The sequence below is a fragment of the Scyliorhinus torazame genome, chromosome 8 (assembly GCF_047496885.1).
Source record: "Scyliorhinus torazame isolate Kashiwa2021f chromosome 8, sScyTor2.1, whole genome shotgun sequence".
NCBI classification, from domain to species: Eukaryota; Metazoa; Chordata; class Chondrichthyes; order Carcharhiniformes; family Scyliorhinidae; genus Scyliorhinus; species Scyliorhinus torazame.
Window position 1 is genome coordinate 194,448,243 of NC_092714.1, and position 19,195 is coordinate 194,467,437.

At 45.0% G+C, this 19,195-nt stretch overlaps 1 protein-coding gene across 1 annotated transcript in view; it reads left to right on the forward strand.

Moving 5' to 3' along the window:
- Positions 1–19,195, forward strand: part of LOC140428315 (V-set and transmembrane domain-containing protein 2-like protein) — a 129,849-nt gene that overhangs the window by 30,238 nt on the left and 80,416 nt on the right. The window lies entirely within an intron of this gene.

Here is a 19,195-nt window from a genome sequence, read left to right on the forward strand (position 1 = left end):
GCGCACTGCAGTCCAATGACAGAAGTTGGGGTGGTCTTGGTTCCGGTCTGGAGGCGTTGGTTGTTGAACAGTTTTATGCTTGTCCTGTAGGTTAGTTCCACTTTGACGGGGAGCTTCATGGTGATGGGGTGGAGTATTGCAACAAGAACGTGGAGAAGAGCATTGGTGAAATTATACAACCCTGCTTGAGCCCAGTTTGTACTCGTATTGGGTCTGTGGTGGATCCATTGGTGTGCAGCATGGCTTGCATGTCATTGTGAAACAAGTGGAGAATGGTGACAAATTTCTGTGGGCAGCAAATTTGAGGAAGGTGTTCCACAATCCCTCACGGTTGACAGAGTCAAAGGCCTTTGCGAGATCGAAGAAGGCCATGCACAAGGGTTGGTGTTGCTCTTGTCCTGGCTTTGTCGAATGCTGAATATTGTGCCCATTGTGCCTCTTGATGGACAGAAGACTTGAGATGGAGCTCTTCAGCCACTGGGAGGAGGTGACTGAAGAGGATTCTCGTGATGACCTTTACCATGGCGGAAGTAGGAAAATCCCTCTGTAATTTCTGCAATCAAACCTGCATTCTTTCTTGAAGATGGTCACAATTATGGTGTCTCTGAGATCTCCTGGCATTCTCTCTTCCATCCAGGCAGGGTGATGAGGTTGTGCATTCATGTTGGGAGTGCCTCTCTGCCCTATTTTAGTACTTCGACAGGGATTCCAGCTGTGCTGGAGGCCTTGCTGTTTTTCAGCTGTCATTGGGGGTTTGAGTTGTGCTGAGATGATGGTGGGTAGTATGCTATGGGATGGCATCAAGGGCACAGTGCCAAGGGTTACATATCGGTTAAGTAGGCCCTTGAAGTGCTTTCCCCAGCAGGCTTTGACTGCCTCTCTGTCTTTGAGCACCTCTCAATTTTTGGCTCTTGGTGGGGTAGGTCCCTGTGTTCTTGGACCATAGATGGTTTTGATTGCGCTGAAGAAGCTTCAAGCATTGTGGTTGTTGGTGAGTTGCTGAGTCTCCTGCGCTCTTTCCACCACCAACTGTTATTTAGGTCGCGAGCTCTTTGTTGCAACTCGACCTTCAGTTGCCTGTAGGCTTATTTCCTCTCACCCTAATTTTGGTGGAGCTGCCAGTTCAGGAACACCTTGTGTTTGCGGTCTAGAAGATCCTGGATCTCCTGATGGTTCTCGTTAAAAAAGTCTTGGTGTTTCCTGGTCGAGAGCCCGAGTGTTTCTTCACAGCTGCTGACTATGTGGTGATGTGCATCAATGTAAATGCATGTAGGCTAGCGAGACACTAGAGGGACACTTCACAAATACTAAAGACTAGGTCATGTTGGGGGACCACTGTCACTCAGTTTATCAGTACCACAGTGTGAGCCCTTGTAAAGGATTTGAATGCCTCACAAAACTGTGAGATTCTATATGTACACACAAGCAATGTTGTTAGAATAAAAGATGTCTTACCTCATGTTTTTCCATTAAGATCAAGTTAAATAGATATCTAGCTTCTGCTCAACTGAATTTTAAAATATTTGATCCTGTTTGTTCCTTTGCTCACTCTTCCTGAATTTCATTGGGAAACAGGGATTTATTGGCTAGAATTGTTAGTTGCTGTTTTTCCCTCCTATTGGCAATCTGTCACTTGCCCCTTGTGTCCCACCTCATTCCTTTTCATGATGGAAAAAAGTTCTCCCAGTCAGATGATGAATTATAACTAGGCTTCAGGGGAAGTTGCTTTTGCAAACACAAAGAATGCCTCGGGCATGCATACTCCTGTGTTACAAAAATGACGATGGGTTTAATGTTTTGACATAGAAAACAATACTGGAATAATTTGTCTTCATTGGGTGAAATAATTCATCCTTTGTGTTTTAATTGAATTAGAAAACAGTAAAACTATCAACATTGAGCAAAACACCTATTAATTAGACTATGGTGTGTTTATTTTTAATCAATAAAATTGCATATATAACAACACTTTTCTTGAACCTTAAGGGCAGCTACAGAAAATGCTGGAAATACACAAGAGATCAATCTGATTCTGAAGGAAAATGTTAATATCTCCAGAGGGTAAAGTCTACATCCCTTCATTTGAATTTTTTGTACCTGGTACATTAATTTGGAACATTCTCTTCTCATTTTAACAATCTAGTGTGCATTTTCAGCATTTTCCATCATTACTTCAGGTTTCTAGCATTTGCAGGTTCAGTTTGCCAAGAAAATAACTTCCAACGGTAAGGAATAATTTTTATTAGAAATTGATCTTTTTCAGTGCGATTCCGTACACTGGAAACCATTTGGCAATTGATGTATGGGGTAGGCACATTATTTTATCAGGAATAATCCCCTTTAACCATTTTGTGGTGAAATCTGTATTAATCAGGATTAGCCTTCAAGTTGGTATAACATATAAAAGCAAAATATCGTATCTATATACTTACTAGTGTCTCTAAATCAACTTACATGGTATGTTGTGCTTCAGTACAGCTCCAGTGGAAAATCATTTGCTTAAAACTTCCCTGATGTGGCCAACAGGCAGGACTGTCCAATCATGATCCCATTAGAAAGCGATATCTGATTGCTTCATCTAATCAGCCGTTCTAAAACATAAAACAAAGAACTAATGAGAGACACCTGGGAGTGCAAAAAATACCTAACTCTATGTCAGTAGGAATTTCAGGACAATTAAAATATTCCTTAAAATATGTGTTCCTTAAAATATGGCCGTGTGTAAGTTATTTCAAAATTATACTTTGTCTTTCATATATTGTTTGAGATGTAATTACTTTAAACCATTTCTGAAAGATGCTTCCATTGTCTTGGACCTTCATCGGCTGTAGTAACTGCCAAGTTTATCACAAAGCTTAATTGCATTTCTCTCTTAATCAATTGTCTGGCAGACAGAAGTGTTTGATCTGCTTTATCTACTGTGGTTTTCGCCTGCTTTCTGAATGGGTAGTTAAGCAATTCAGCTGTAATGTATGTATTTGATATTCAGTTATAGGTAACGCGAGATATCAGAAATTCCGTTTTTCATTTTATGATTTCAGAGTCCTTCTTATGCTTTTGGTGTATCAAAGTTCAATAATGTTCAGAAACGTCCTTATCAGAAATATTAATTGATCCAGAATGGGCAAGTGAAACACTGGCAAGAGCTCTGTTTCATATCGTATTGAATAAAATAATTTATAATGGAATATAATTTATTTTAACTTGCATGTTAAAAGGCAAAGAATAACTTTTTTTTAAGATATGAACTTAAAGAAATGTCAGCAGACATTTTCTTTATGATGTCTGTTATCCTAATTGAATGCCTTTTTTTTATCGAGGGCTTAAGTAAAAAGAAGATGGGAACAATTTTGGATGGACATTTAAAGGGTTGATAATCAGTGCCTGAGTGTTTAATTATTCTGAGTTAATCCTTATTGTATATCCTAGCAAGTGGGAAAGTCTTTATAACCATTTCTCTATTCCAGGAAGCCTAAGCCAGGTATCTTGTTGCTTTGAGGTCTGAAGTTGCAGCATCTGTGATGAAGCAGTGATTCACATCATTGGAGCCACAGAATAGGGATGCATTTTGAAAAATAATAATTACCCCATTATAACATTGAAGGGGCCGGTTTTTGTCGATTGCATGGAAGAGAGGAATGCTCCCTCCCTAACAGCATAGTGGGTAAACCTACACCTCAGGGGCTGCAGCGGTTCAAGAAAGCAACTCACTACCACCTTCTGAAGGGCAACTAGGGATGAGCAATAAATGCTGGCCGAGCCAGCAACGCTCACATCCCGTGAAGTCTAAATATACAATGCCCATGTTTTGGCAGCTATGGGTTGCCTCAGGGCTTCAAAATAATAACCTCAGCATACGTACGCACAAGACTGGTCCGAGTCATCATATCAGCGAATATGTTAGTGCGCACAGAGTGAACATCTACCGTAAGTATTCAGAATAGGCAGATCATAACATCAGTCAGTGCATAATGTTGATTTAATGTTAGCAGTGTCATTTTGGAACTCACAATCCAGCTCTCTCTTAATCACACATGGATGAACATGAGTTCAGCAGCAGGAAAGAATCCCTACCAGCTCCAATTAAAGAGATGATCAATTTTCGGATCAGTTGTTGATTGTTTTCTACTGGCTGGAGATGTGATTGCACTAGTTTTTTGTACTTTCTAGAGTTCTTCTGAGCTACTGAAGGCCACAGGAAGTGATGTGGCAAGACTTGGTCCTGACTTCCAAGGCTTCTTCAAAAACCAATTGCTCCCAGATATGGGCAGAGTGGTAGGCATTCCTCTGGAATACAGTATTACTAAGAGAAGGAGCAGAGGCAACAGAGGATAGGGTTAAACTGCTAGAAGAGTGAAGACGAATGGGTGAAAAGTTCTCAACAAAAAGACCATATCTCCCTATCGTGTAGAGTGAACAATTAAACTACCTGAATTTAATTGAAAAACAGCATGTTAAGACTGAAATTCTCCGGCTGTTGGGATTCTCTTTTCCCGCTAGCAGCTTACCCCTGCCGGTGGTGGGGTGGCTTCAATGGGAAATCCCACTTCGATAAAGACATCCTCACTAAAATCTTCCACCTGCTGCAGCCTCAGAGCAGGGTAAGGATGGCACTGACCATGGCTGTGAAGATGACCAAGGCAATGAATTTTTATGCATTGGGTTCATTCCAGGCTAGAGCTGGAGATGTTTGCAACAATTGTTAATTTTCTATCCATTATTGAATGAAGGGAGGTCACACAAAGAGAGCCGATCGTATTTCATTCCTGTTGCCAGTGGGCAACAGGTAAAGCGAGCACAAGGCTTCACATGGATTGTAGTTTCCAAATGGCCTCAGGTGCCACTGTCTGCATGCACAGTGCTTTGCACAAGAATTCCTGAGGTGTACTGCAAATGATAGGCATTCCACTTCCCTCAATGCTCAGCTGCTGAATGGTCATATACAGTGAAGGATGCAGGTCAATAAAGTGGCAGTATTCCTGATGCTTTTATCCTCTGGCAATCCACTATACCATAAGTGTTTAAACCACCATGGCACATCAAATTGTGGCTACAGGTGACGAGGACTATCTGCTAATCGCATGGCTAATGAAGGGATGACGGTGACATAGTCACTGGACAAGTGATCCAGAGGTCCAGGCTAATGCTCTGGAGGGGTTCCAATCCCACTGCAACTGGTGCAATTTAAATTCAGTTAATAAAATCAGGTATATAAAAGCCATGACCAGTATCGTTGATGGTCATAAAAACCCAGCTGGTTCACTAATACTCTTCAGGGAACAAAACCTGCCGTCCTTGCCCAGCCTGGCCTATAGCTAGTGTTGACTAATGCTCTCTGGACACTTTGGAATGCTTTGGGATGTTTAGCCGCATTAAAGATGCTGGGTGGAATTCCCCCCCCCCCCCACCCCACGCTGGGTGGGAGAATCGCCGAGCACCGCGCGGGTCCCGCCACGCCGTCCCGACGCCAGCACGCGATTCTCCCCCCCCCCACCAAACCAGCGCGGCACGAATCACGGCTGGCCACTGGGAGAATCGCCACTTGCCGTTGGTAATGGCCGATCTGCGATTATCCGGCGAGCGGCCTGCCCAACACGACAGGTTCCCGCCGGCGCCATCCACACCTGGTCGCTGCCGGCGGGAACAGCGCGGGAATGCTGGGGGAGGGGGTGGCAGCCTGTGGGGGGGGGGGGGGGCGAGGGATGTTCCTGCACCAGGGGTGGGGCTCAAAAGGGGTCTGGCCCGTGATCGATGCCCACCGATCGGCGGGCCGGCCTCTCTGAAGGAGGACCTCCTTTCCTCCGCTGCCCCTCAAGATCGATCCGCCATCTTCTTGCGGGGCGGCCGCGGGGAGGACGGCAACCGCGCATGCGCAGGTTGGTGCCGGCCAATCTGCACATGCGCACCCCTCCTAGCCCCCTGGGGGCGGGAGAATAGGGGGCTGGGAACGGCCTCCGACGCCGGAGTGAAACACTCCGGTTTTCACTCCGGCGTCGGGACTTGGTCTCCCGATGGGAGAATTGCACCCGCTATGTAAATACAAGTTACTGTTATAGGCCAATTAGCTGCAGACTGTTCTTGGCTTATATAAAAATGTTTGATTTTCCACGACTGTATATTCTCCGAATATGGTTATGTTGAGCTAAGACTATCAATTGCTGATGTAGCTGTACCTCATTCTGTATTGATTTCAAAGTCTGTATCAGGTATATTGGTGCCAAGGCTTTATACCACCACTGCCAGTGGAACTTTCTCTCGGACTATTGTAACCTGAAACTCTGCTCCTTGTGTGTAGAAGCTCAAAGACACAGTGTGCACTGATGCTGATGATACAATGAACTTCCATTTTCTTAGGCTTGGTGGGAGGGCAGTTCACTTCTTCAATCACTATTGGAAAATGCACAGGGTAGAGATAAATAAGCAAGGAAGCTCAGCCAATTCTAGCTGATCCATTCAGAAAGAGCCCACAGCATCCTCTACAACAAAACTTTCACTCATAGCTATGGCTTTTAAAAAAAAAAGATTCCACCCATTTTCTCAAGTACCACAGTGAGAAGTCCATTCCAAATGTTTGTCATTCATTTTGTGAAGGAGAATGCACTATTATCAGCCCTAAATTTATCTTTTGTGTGTTTGAACTTGCGTTTCTTTGGCCCTTGGCCATTATTCAGCTTGCTTTTGTATTCTAGGTTTCTCTTTTTTCATACAGTTTACTGTCTTATACACTTCTCTGAGGACACTTCTGGAACTCCTTTTCATGGTTAGTTTTCTGAAGCGAAGGATCGGCCTTTCCTCCAGAGATTAAATACCTATCTTTTCTCTCTGAGATCAGAATTTCTCCTGGTGTTCACTTCCATTATTTTGCCTGTTACTGATGGTTGAGTCTGTAATTACCTGGTTGTATTTGTCACATTTGTCATTTTTGCCACCAACCTGCTTTGCGCGGGTGAAGGAGACACAGCCTGAGTGAGTGAGACACAGCCAGAGTGGGAATTGGAGCTTGGTAATTTGGGCAGTGTGGTAATTCGGCGCGGAGTGGGAGGAGATGCTGTTTCCCTTTTTGTTCTGTTTCCTTCGTTTGGCTCTGTAACTGGTAATCAGCAGAGAGAGATCCAGAGTGCATTCCGGGAAGCAGAGGGAAAACCAGGGAGCACCCTGGGAAGGTAGGTGATATAAAATCTTACCCCCAGGTTCCAGTGGCCTTCATTTTCGGGAGAGAGAGCGAGAGATCCGGGGAGTAGCTTGGGAACAGGTAAGTGATAGATATTCTGCTATTCTGAGTCATCCGACTGGGGGGGGAACTGAAAAGTGATGTCACAGGAAAGCTGTGACCTGATTGGCTGCTAGGGAATCTGCACTAAATTTAAAAATTAAACTAATTACTTAAGCATAATTTAGAGGGGTATCTAGGCCAGAGATCGGAGAGTACTGTATTTAGCTTTTACATTTATAGTAGAAATCTAGTGCTGGGAAAGATATAGTTAACTAACTTCTTTTTAAAAAAATGTAAATTTAATTTACTAATTAATTAACGCAATGTCAATTAGAGGGGTGCAGTGTAAGATGTGGCAGGTCAGGGAGGCTTCCAGCGTCCCGGATGGCTTCATCTGCAGAAAGTGCACCCAACTGGAGTTCCTCACAGGCCGCATGGTTCGGTTGGAGCAGCAGTCGGATGCACTTAGGAGTATGCAGGTGGCGGAAAGCGTCATAGATAGCAGTTATATAAATGTGGTCACACCCAAGGTGCAGGCAGAGAAATGGGTGACCACCAGAAGGGGCAGGCAGTCAGTGCAGGAATCCTCTGTGGTTGTCCCCCTCTCGAACAGGTATACTTCTTTGTATACTGTCGGTGGAATAGCCTATCAGAAGAAAACAGCAGCAGCCAGAGCAGTGGCACCATGGCTGGCTCTGATGTTCAGCAGGGAGGGCCACAGCGCAGAAGAGCAATAGTCATAGGGGACTCTATAGTCAGGGGCACAGATAGGCGCTTCTGTGGATGTGAAAGAGACTCCATGATGGTATGTTGCCTCCCTGGTGCCAGGGTCCAGGATGTCTCAGAACGCGTAGCGGGCATCCTGAAGGGAGAGGGCAAACAGGCAGAGGTCGTGGAACATATTGGTACTAACGACATGGGCAGGAAGGGGGATGAGGTCCTGCAGCAGGAGTTCAGGGAGTTAGGCAGAAAGTTAAAAGACAGGACCTCAAGGGTTGTAATCTTGGGATTACTCCCTGTGCCACGTGCCAGTGAGGCTAGAAATAGGAAGTTAGAGCAGCTAAACATGTGGCTAAACAGCTGGTATAGGAGGGTGGGTTTCAATTATCTAGATCACTGGGAGCTCTTCTGGGGCAGGTGTGACCTGTATAAGAAGGACGGGTTGCATCTAAACTGGAGAGGCATAAATATCCTGGCCGGGAGGTTTGCTAGTGTCACACGGGAGGGTTTAAACTAGTGTGGCAGGGGGGTGGGCACCGGAGCAATAGGTCAGAAGGTGAAAAAATTGAGGGAGAACTAGGAAATAGGGCCACCATGGCTCTGAGGAAGAGCAGACAGGGAGATATTGCTGAAAACAGCAGGACTGGTGGCCTGAAGTGCATATGTTTTAATGCAAGAAGTATAACAGGGAAGGCAGATGATCTTAGAGCTTGGATCAGCACTTGAAACTATGATGTTGTTGCCATTACAGCGACCTGGTTGAGGGAAGGACAGGATTGGCAGCTGAACATTCCAGGATTTAGATGTTTCAGGCGGAACAGAGGGGGAGGTAAAAGGGGCGGAGGAGTTGCGCTACTGGTTCGGGAGGATATCACAGCTGTACTGCGGGAGGACACCTCAGAGGGCAGCGAGGCTATATGGGTAGAGATCAGGAATAAGAAGGGTGCAGTCACAATGTTGGGGGTTTACTACAGGCCACCCAACAGCCAGCGGGAGATAGAGGAGCAGACAGGTAGACAGATTTTGGAAAGGAGTAAAAGCAACAGGGCTGTTGTGATGGGAGACTTTAACTTCCCCAATATTGACTGGGACTCACTTAGTTCCTGTGATGAAGAAGGATAAATATGGCAAATTTTGCGATCCTTGGATAACGAGGGATATTGTAGACCTCGTCAAAAAGAAAAAGGAGACATTTGTCAGGGCTAGAAGGCTGGGAACAGACGAAGCCTGTGTGGAATATAAGGAAAGTAGGAAGGAATTTAAGCAAGGAGTCAGGAGAGCTAAAAGGGCTCACAGAAAAGTCATTGGCAAATAGGGTTAAGGAAAATCCGAAGACTTTTTACACGTACATAAAAAGCAAGAGGGTAGCCAGGGAAAGGGTTGGCCCACTGAAGGACAGGGAAGGGAATCTATGTGTGGAACCAGAGGAAATGGGCGAGGTACTAAATTAATACTTTGCATCAGTATTCACCAAAGAGATGGAATTGGTGGATGTTGAGTCTGGCGGAGAGTGTGTAGGTAGCCTGGTCACATTGAGGTCCAAAAAGACGAGGTGTTGGGTGTCTTGAAAAATATTAAGTGGGATAAGTCCCCAGGGCCTGATGGGATCTACCCCAGAATACTGAAGGAGGCAAGAGAGGCAATTGCTGAGGCCTTGACAGAAATCTTTGGATCCTCACTGTCTTCAGCTGATGTCCCAGAGGACTGGAGGTAGCCAGTGTTGTTCCTTTGTTTAAGAAGGGTAGCAAGGATAATCCAGGAAACTATAGGCCGGTGAGCCTTACATCAGTGGTAGGGAAATTATTGGAGAGAATTCTTCGAGACAGGATCTACTCCCATTTGGAAGCAAGGGGTTGTATTAGCGAGCGGCAGCACGATTTTGTGACGGGGAGGTCATGTCTCACTAACTTGATAGAGTTTTTCGAGAAGGTTATAAAGATGATTGATGCAGGTAGGGCAGTGGATGTTGTCTATATGGACTTCAGTAAGGCCTTTGACAAGGTCCCTCATGGCAGACTGGTACAAAAGGTGAAGTCACATGGGATCAGAGGTGAGCTGGCAAGATGGATACATAACTGGCTAGATCATAGAAGGCAGAGAGTAGCAATGGAAGGCTTTTCTGATTGGAGGGCTGTGACTAGTGGTGTTCCGCAGGGATCAGTGCTGGAACCTTTGCTGTTCGTAGTACATGTAAATGATTTGGAGGAAACTGTAACTGGTCTGATTCGTAATTTGCGGATGACACTAAGGTTGGTGGAATTGCGGATAGCGATGAGGACTGTCAGAGGATACAGCAGGATTTAGATCGTTTGGAGACTTGGGCGGCGAGATGACAGGTGGAGTTTAATTCGGACAAATGTGAGGTGATGCATTTTGGAAGGTCTAATACAGGTAGGGAATATATAGTGAATGGTAGAACCCTCAAGAGTATTGACAGTCAGAGAGATCTTGGTGTACAGGTACACAGGTCACTGAAAGGGGCAACACAGGTGGAGAAGGTAGTCAAGAAGGCATACGGCATGCTTGCCTTCATTGGCCGGGGCATTGAGTATAAAAATTGGCAAGTCATGTTGCAGCTGTATAGAACCTTAGTTAGGCCACACTTGGAGTATAGTGTTCATTTCTGGTCGCCACACTACCAGAAGGATGTGGAGGCTTCAGAGAGGGTGCAAAAGAGATTTACCAGGATGTTGCCTGGTATAGAGGGCATTAGCTATGAGGAGAGGTTGAATGAATTTGGTTTGTTCTCACTGGAACGAAGAAGGTTGAGGGGGCGACCTGATAGAGGTCTATAAAATTATGAGGGGCATAGACAGAGTGGATAGTCAGACTTTTCCCCAGGGTATAGGGGTGAATTACTAGGGGGCATAGGTTTAAGATGCGAGGGGCAAGGTTTAGAGGAGATGTGCGAGGCAAGTTTTTTACACAGATGGTAGTGGTGCCTGGAACTCGCTGCCGGAGGAGGTGGTGGAAGCAGGGACGATAGTGAAGTTTAAGGGGCATCGTGACAAATACATGAATAAGATGGGAATAGAGGGATATGGACCCCAGAAGTGTATACGGACCCCAGAAGTGTGGAAGATTTTAGTTTAGATGGGCACCATGGTTGGCGCAGGCTTGGAGGGCTGAAGGGCCTGTTCTTGTGCTGTACTTTTCTTTGTTCTTTGTTCTAATCCTTTACAAATCTCATCTGTTGCCTTTTTGTAGAGGTCCGGGAAAAATAGCATCTCTGGGGATCTATTTGTTCTGAGTTTTGTTGTTTCATCTGAGACCTCCATTTTACTGCTATCAAAGTTGTTATTCATACTTGGATTATCTCTCATGTTAAAAGCCATATGTGATGGAGTTTATGGTTAGGAAAGAGTAGCCCTTGGAGCCCTCAATATGGGCTTCAGACCCCATGAAGTCTTAGGCATCAGGTCAAAGACAGGCAAGGAAACCTTCTGCTGATTACCAGCTAGCCACTTTCCTCAGCTGGTAAATCAATGCTCCTCCATGTTCAACATCATTTGAAAGAAACACTTGAGGGTATCAAGGGCATACAATGTAGATTGGATATGACTTCATTGTCCATTACCAAGAATGGTTCAGTAGCCACACGACTGACTGAGCTGGCCAAATCTTGAAGGGAAAATATCCAGGCGGTGGTGAGAGGCTAAAAGAGGGAACATCCGCCTTGGCCCCATCCTCTTGTACCTGGTAAAAGATGGGATAAACGGTCAAAACTACGATAGAAATTATACATACAAACTATTTAAAAAAAATAAATGGTTCTGTTGATATAATAGAACGTATTTATGCCATAGGTCATGATATAGGGCATCACGGTAGCATAGTGGTTAGCACAATTGCTTCACAGCTCCAGGGTCCCAGCTTCGATTCCCGGTTTGTGTCACTGTCTGTGCGGAGTCTGCATGTTCTCCCCGTGTGTGCGTGTGTTTCCTCCAGGTGCTCCGGTTTCCTCCCACAGTCCAAAGATGTGCGGGTTAGGTGGATTGGCCATACTAAATTGCCCTTAGTGTCCAAAATTGCCCTTAGTGTCCAAGATTGCCCTTGGTGTTGGGTGGGGTTACTGGGTTATTTGGATAGGGTGGAGGTGTTGACCTTGGGTAGGGTGCTCTTTCAAAGAGCCAGTGCAGACTCGATGGGCCGAATGGCCTCCTTCTGCACTGTAAATTTTAATTCTCTGAGAATTATTAATGTGTCACATAGGTTTGCGATCGTGAAATAAATAAATGAAGGTGGCATTGAGCAAAGTCATACATCCTGTAGAATGTCACTTTGTCAAAATATATTCTCTTATCAATTATAAGCAGTGTTCCTTTATTGGGATTAAGTTTGTATTAAAGTTAAAACCCTGTTTATTAGATATGGGAGGCAGGAATTCCCAGCCTGATGCTATCCGAATACTAAGGATTAATTCCGAACTTGGAGATTTGCCAAAGTGGTCCATTTGAAGAAAGGCTTTTAAAAGTCATTTGTAGTTTTAATGAATATTAGCAGTTGGTAGGCTAAGGATGGTTTCAAACTCATTAGAACTGAGAATAATCTGATCGGTTGCTAACTAATTTTTATTTGGGTGAAATTAGCAAGGCTGCAGTTGTTTGAAGGAACGCATATCTTGGCTGGGCTTTTGAAAGCTAAAATGGTGCCAACATTTATGTTTTTACTATTGACGTATTCAGAAACATCCCAATCCTTCCTCCTGCCTGTATGATGCCGCATTGCATGCACATATACCGCAATAATGTAAAGGTAACGATCTGTCTGTGTCCTTTAACATTACTTTCGAGACTCTTACTGTTTTGTTGATTCCGCTATCCTCAATTCTGCCTGACACAACCCAATAAAAAAACAGTTCAGAACAGTATTCTTATTTCCCAGTTTGTACTGGCATTCTGTTTCAGCGTATACAGGACCAGTTTGGACCAATTTTCTTATTTTCAGTTTTTACTGTTTTTTAAAATTCCTTCTGGCACTCAAATCCTTTATTATTGTATTCAATTAAGATTTATCACATTGGGCGGGATTCTCTGGTCCGCCAGCTGCGTGTTTCTCAGCTGTGCGCAGTTCGCTGGCGGTGGGATTCTACCTTCCTACTGATTGTCAATGGGATATCCCATTGTAACCACCCCAAGCCAACATGAAACCCGCTGGCAGTGCTGCACTGCCAGTGACAAATTGAATCACAATGACCGGAGAATTCGGCCATCATATCCCACACTGAATCATTCTTACCTAGGACCTCAAAACTGAATCTTCTAATCTCCCTCGGTGTACCTTTCTTTTGACGTATGGAAGGTGTGCATGTTCTGTCCATTTTGCTTGTGAAAGTTGCAACTGGGGTCCTACAGCGTCCTGCTGGGATAGAGCGAGAGTACCTTGATGTCCAGTTAAACACAAGCCTGAAAGCTGATTCAAGAAGACAAATGGATATGTGCCCTCCTCACCAGCCATTATGTTGCCGGTTTCCCATTCTGTAGGTGAGATGAATAGTATTGAACTTACTCTGTTTGGCCACCAGCATCTAGAGGCTTGTGTGCCTAAAATGGCCAGAATTTTCCAGCTGCTCCCATTGGCGGAATGGTCTGGTCCCATTTACGGCAAACCCCCACCACGGGTTTCCCAGGGCGGAGTGTGCATACAATTGAAAACCCCGTTGACAGTGGTAGGGCCGTGAAACACAGTGCAAGGGCACGCGGAAAGTCCCACCCAATATCTGTAAAATTCCCACCTGGTTGCCATTATTTTCACATCATAATTTCTGAAACCATGGCATCACATTACACCTCCTCTGAGAACACATTCACTTGCGTGACACAACTTAAAGTGCACACCTCATGCACCATGTCACCTTGAGGGACGGTAAGTCTCCATTAAATTATTTATTTCAGGAAAATGCACACTATTCCCTCCTGAGGGTGTTATTTTCTTCAATTAATTTTGAGTGCAAAATATGGAGAGATTCATAGATCAATTTCTTCAGTGCCTGGCAGCTCGTGGACCTGTTATCCACCCGATGCAGTTTCCTTCCAAAAGGCAAAAACAGTGAGCTATTTGTATTTGCCGCTGCAGCAGATGTTACCCGGGAAACCAGATAAGGTTACAGAAGGCCAGCTCTGCTCAGTTGTCTCTTTGCTCTCCTAACTCATTTTTCGAGGAGGCTCAGAGTCCTGAAAAAGCCACCTGGACGCTCTCTAATCTGTGCCATTTTACAATGCACCCTCCAAAGATGACTGGGGGAGGATTTTCTCCATGTGCTACATGTATTCATAAATATATTCTTTATAAATGCATTTAGCATTTTGTTCGAACCAAGGAAATCTGGAGTTGCTGTACTCGTGATTCTTTGCCTAGTAACAGTGGCTAAGGCACATTGAGATGTTTCTGTAATAATGTTGATTTCTGAAGGTGACTGCAATGTTTGTGCACAAAGGCTGAACAGGAGATATTCTTTAGCTTGGAGCATCTCTGAAGTAAACCTTCAACGATTTTAAAAAATTCTATCCTTGCCAAAGCTACTTGTTGCCCCCAATTTGTTGGACGCTCAGGTTTCTATAACAGTCATCATTATCACCACTTCTGACTAGATCACAGATGATATGACGCACACCTAAATACAACAAATCTGTTTCTTTGGGAGGATTGCATAGGCGGCTATCTAACCCGGCTGAGCATCTTGCTTAGGGAATTAAATTGACTAAACGGGCTGGATTCAAACAGCAAGCAAAACTGAGATTAAAACCGTTGTAACTCAGATTATGTAAACAGCATGGAAAATAATCCCAGACTAAAATTCAACTCTGTTGTTTCCATGCCACCTTTCCAGAGTACAATCCAGCTTCACATTAAATATGTTTGCTATTAACATGGATATATATAGTTCTGGTGTCCTTGGGCTGGATTTTATGCTTTCCAGCTGACCCATTTGGGGAACAAGCAAAATTGAGCAGGTGGCTTTCATGTCATCTACCCCCGACCTGTCTGAAATTCAACAGAGGGCAGGAGAGGCATTGGGTGCTGCCTGACCATCCTTGGGCCCACTAAGGCCCTTAATTGACCAATTAGTGGCTCTAATGGGCTATTGGTGCACTGCTGTTAGTATTTTACCACATGGGAAGCCCAGCAACATTAGCTGCATGAGTGGGTGCAGTGCAAGGACGGGCATCTTACTTTGCCTGGCCCCCTCGGCCCATAGGAGGCAACCCCCCCCCGTAAAGACATGCCCCACCTTGAAGTCACCCCCCGGCCCACTCTTCCTTACTGAGCCCATGTTGGCAGGCCCCTCAAAACTCTCGACCCCTGACTTAGAGGTAAACCTTCAGCACCATACTGCAGGGCGGTTCAGGATTTTGATACAGTGGTGATGAAGGAACAACGATATAGTTCCAAGTCAGTATGGTTTGTGACTTGGACGAGGCAATGCATGGTAGTACTTTCACTGGACTAGTAAACCAGAGCCCGAGCATAATGCTCTACGTTCCTGGGTTTGAATCCTGCCAGAGCAAATGGTGAAATTTGAATGGAATAAAAATCTGGAATTAGAAGTCTAGCAATGACCATGAAACTCGTGTCGATTGTTGTAAAAACCCATCTGGTTCACTAATGTCCTTTAGGAAAGGAAATCTGCCGTCCTTAACTGATCTGGCCTACATATCACTCCAGATCCACAGCAATGTAGTTGACTCTTAAATACTCTCTGAAAATGGACCACCAAGCTACTCAGTTCAAGGGCAATTGGCTGATTGTAGGACATTACACAGTTTGGCCATCTTTTTTAAAACATTTAGAGTACCCAATTAATATTTTCCAATTAAGGGGTAATTTAGCGTGGCCAATCCACCTAGCCTGCACATCTTTGGGTTGTGGGGGCGAAACCCACGCAAACACGGGGAGAATGTACAAACTCCACACGGACAGTGACCCAGAGTCGGGATCGAACCTGGGACCTTGGCGCCATGAGGCAACAGGGCTAACCCACTGTGCCACCGTGCTGCCGTTTGGCCATCTTAAATAGCCAGAAAGTGATTTGTTATGTTGTAGGTGTAACATAAGCTGCTTCCTTGTGGTGCACTTGACAAAGGAAGGTTCAGACATGGAGATAACTTCAACACATTTATTTAACTATTTACACGTCTATTACTCGGGTTCGACACTAATGCTAGTCCTACTATAGCTACACAGACTGACTAACCAGTTGCTGCAATCCACGTGGTGGGTGTAATATTGAATCAACCCTGTGTCTCTACTCACTGACTGTCTCCACTGGAAAGAGGCAGATCATGTGTGTGGTGTCCTTTATATATGGGTTGGTGTAATGCCCCCCTGTGGTCGTGTCACCTCCTTGTGTATCGTGAATGTCTATTGGTCGTGTCCTATCTACTTGATCTATTAGTTGAGTGTGTGTGTGTGTGTGATGTCTCTGGTGCTCCCTCTAGTGTCTAGTTAGCCTACATGCATTTACATTGATGCACATCACCACATCCCCCCTTTTTTATATGTTCATATTTTCTGTACACTTTAAGAAAATTGAACAAAGAACAGGTAGATAACATAGAACATAGAACATAGAACAAACAGCGCAGTACAGGCCCTTCGGCCCACGATGTTGCACCGAAACAAAAGCCATCTAACCTACACTATGCCATTATCATCCATATGTTTATCCAATAAACTTTTAAATGCCCTCAATGTTGGCGAGTTCACTACTGTAGCAGGTAGGGCATTCCACGGCCTCACTACTCTTTGCGTAAAGAACCTACCTCTGACCTCTGTCCTATATCTATTACCCCTCAGTTTAAAGTTATGTCCCCTCGTGCCAGCCATATCCATCCGCGGGAGAAGGCTCTCACTGTCCACCCTATCCAACTCCCTGATCATTTTGTATGCCTCTATTAAGTCTCTTCTTAACCTTCTTCTCTCCAACGAAAACAACCTCAAGTCCATCAGCCTTTCCTCATAAGATTTTCCCTCCATACCAGGCAACATCCTGGTAAATCTCCTCTGCACCCGCTCCAAAGCCTCCACGTCCTTCCTATAATGCGGTGACCAGAACTGTACGCAATACTCCAAATGCGGCCGTACCAGAGTTCTGTACAGCTGCAACATGACCTCCCGACTCCGGAACTCAATCCCTCTACCAATAAAGGCCAACACTCCATAGGCCTTCTACACAACCCTATCAACCTGGGTGGCAACTTTCAGGGATCTATGTACATGGACACCTAGATTCCTCTGCTCATCCACATTTTCAAGAACTTTACCATTAGCCAAATATTCCGCATTCCTGTTATTCCTTCCAAAGTGAATCACCTCACACTTCTCTACATTAAACTCCATTTGCCACCTCTCAGCCCAGCTCTGCAGCTTATCTATATCCCTCTGTAACCTGCTACATCCTTCCACACTATCGACAACACCACCGACTTTAGTATCGTCTGCAAATTTACTCACCCACCCTTCTGCGCCTTCCTCTAGGTCATTGATAAAAATGACAAACAGCAACGGCCCCAGAACAGATCCTTGTGGTACTCCACTTGTGACTGTACTCCATTCTGAACATTTCCCATCAACCACCACCCCCTGTCTTCTTTCAGCTAGCCAATTTCTGATCCACATCGCTAAATCACCCTCAATCCCCAGCCTCCGTATTTTTTGCAATAGCCTACCGTGGGGAACCTTATCAAACGCTTTGCTGAAATCCATATACACCACATCAACTGCTCTACCCTCGTCTACCTGTTCAGTCACCTTCTCAAAGAACTCAATAAGGTTTGTGAGGCATGACCTACCCTTCACAAAGCCATGCTGACTATCCCTGATCATATTATTCCTATCTAGATGATTATAAATCTTGTCTCTTATAATCCCCTCCAAGACTTTACCCACTACAGACGTGAGGCTCACCGGTCTATAGTTGCCGGGGTTGTCTCTGCTCCCCTTTTTGAACAAAGGGACCACATTTGCTGTCCTCCAGTCCTCTGGCACTATTCCTGTAGCCAATGATGACATAAAAATCAAAGCCAAAGGTCCAGCAATCTCTTCCCTGGCCTCCCAGAGAATCCTAGGATAAATCCCATCAGGTCCCGGGGACTTATCTATTTTCAGCCTGTCCAGAATTGCCAACACCTCTTCCCTACGTACCTCAATGCCATCTATTCTATTAGCCTGGGGCTCAGCATTCTCCTCCACAACATTATCTTTTTCCTGAGTGAATACTGACGAAAAATATTCATTTAGTATCTCGCCTATCTCTTCAGACTCCACACACAATTTCCCATCCCTGTCCTTGACTGGTCCTACTCTTTCCCTAGTCATTCGCTTATTCCTGACATACCTATAGAAAGCTTTTGGGTTTTCCTTGATCCTTCCTGCCAAATACTTCTCATGTCCCCTCCTTGCTCGTCTTAGCTCTCTCTTTAGATCCTTCCTCGCTACCTTGTAACTATCCATCGCCCCAACCGAAACTTCACACCTCATCTTCACATAGGCCTCCTTCTTCCTCTTAACAAGAGATTCCACTTCCTTGGTAAACCACGGTTCCCTCGCTCGACGCCTTCCTCCCTGTCTGACCGGTACATACTTATCAAGAACACGCAGTAGCTGATCCTTGAACAAGCCCCACTTATCCAGTGTGCCCAACACTTGCAGCCTACTTCTCCACCTTATCCCCCCCAAGTCACGTCTAATGGCATCATAATTGCCCTTCCCCCAGCTATAACTCTTGCCCTGCGGTGTATACTTATCCCTTTCCATCATTAACGTAAACGTCACCGAATTGTGGTCACTGTCCCCAAAGTGCTCTCCTACCTCCAAATCCAACACCTGGCCTGGTTCATTACCCAAAACCAAATCCAACGTGGCCTCGCCTCTTGTTGGCCTGTCAACATATTGTTTCAGGAAACCCTCCTGCACACACTGTACAAAAAACGACCCATCTATTGTACTCGAACTATATCTTTTCCAGTCAATATTTGGAAAGTTAAAGTCTCCCATAATAACTACCCTGTTACTTTCGCTCTTATCCAGAATCATCTTCGCCATCCTTTCCTCTACATCCCTAGAACTATTAGGAGGCCTATAAAAAACTCCCAACAGGGTGACCTCTCCTTTCCTGTTTCTAACTTCAGCCCATACTACCTCGGAAGAAGAGTCCCCATCTAGCATCCTCTCCGCCACCGTAATACTGCTCTTGACTAGCAGCGCCACACCTCCCCCTCTTTTGCCTCCTTCTCTGAGCTTACTAAAACACCTAAACCCCGG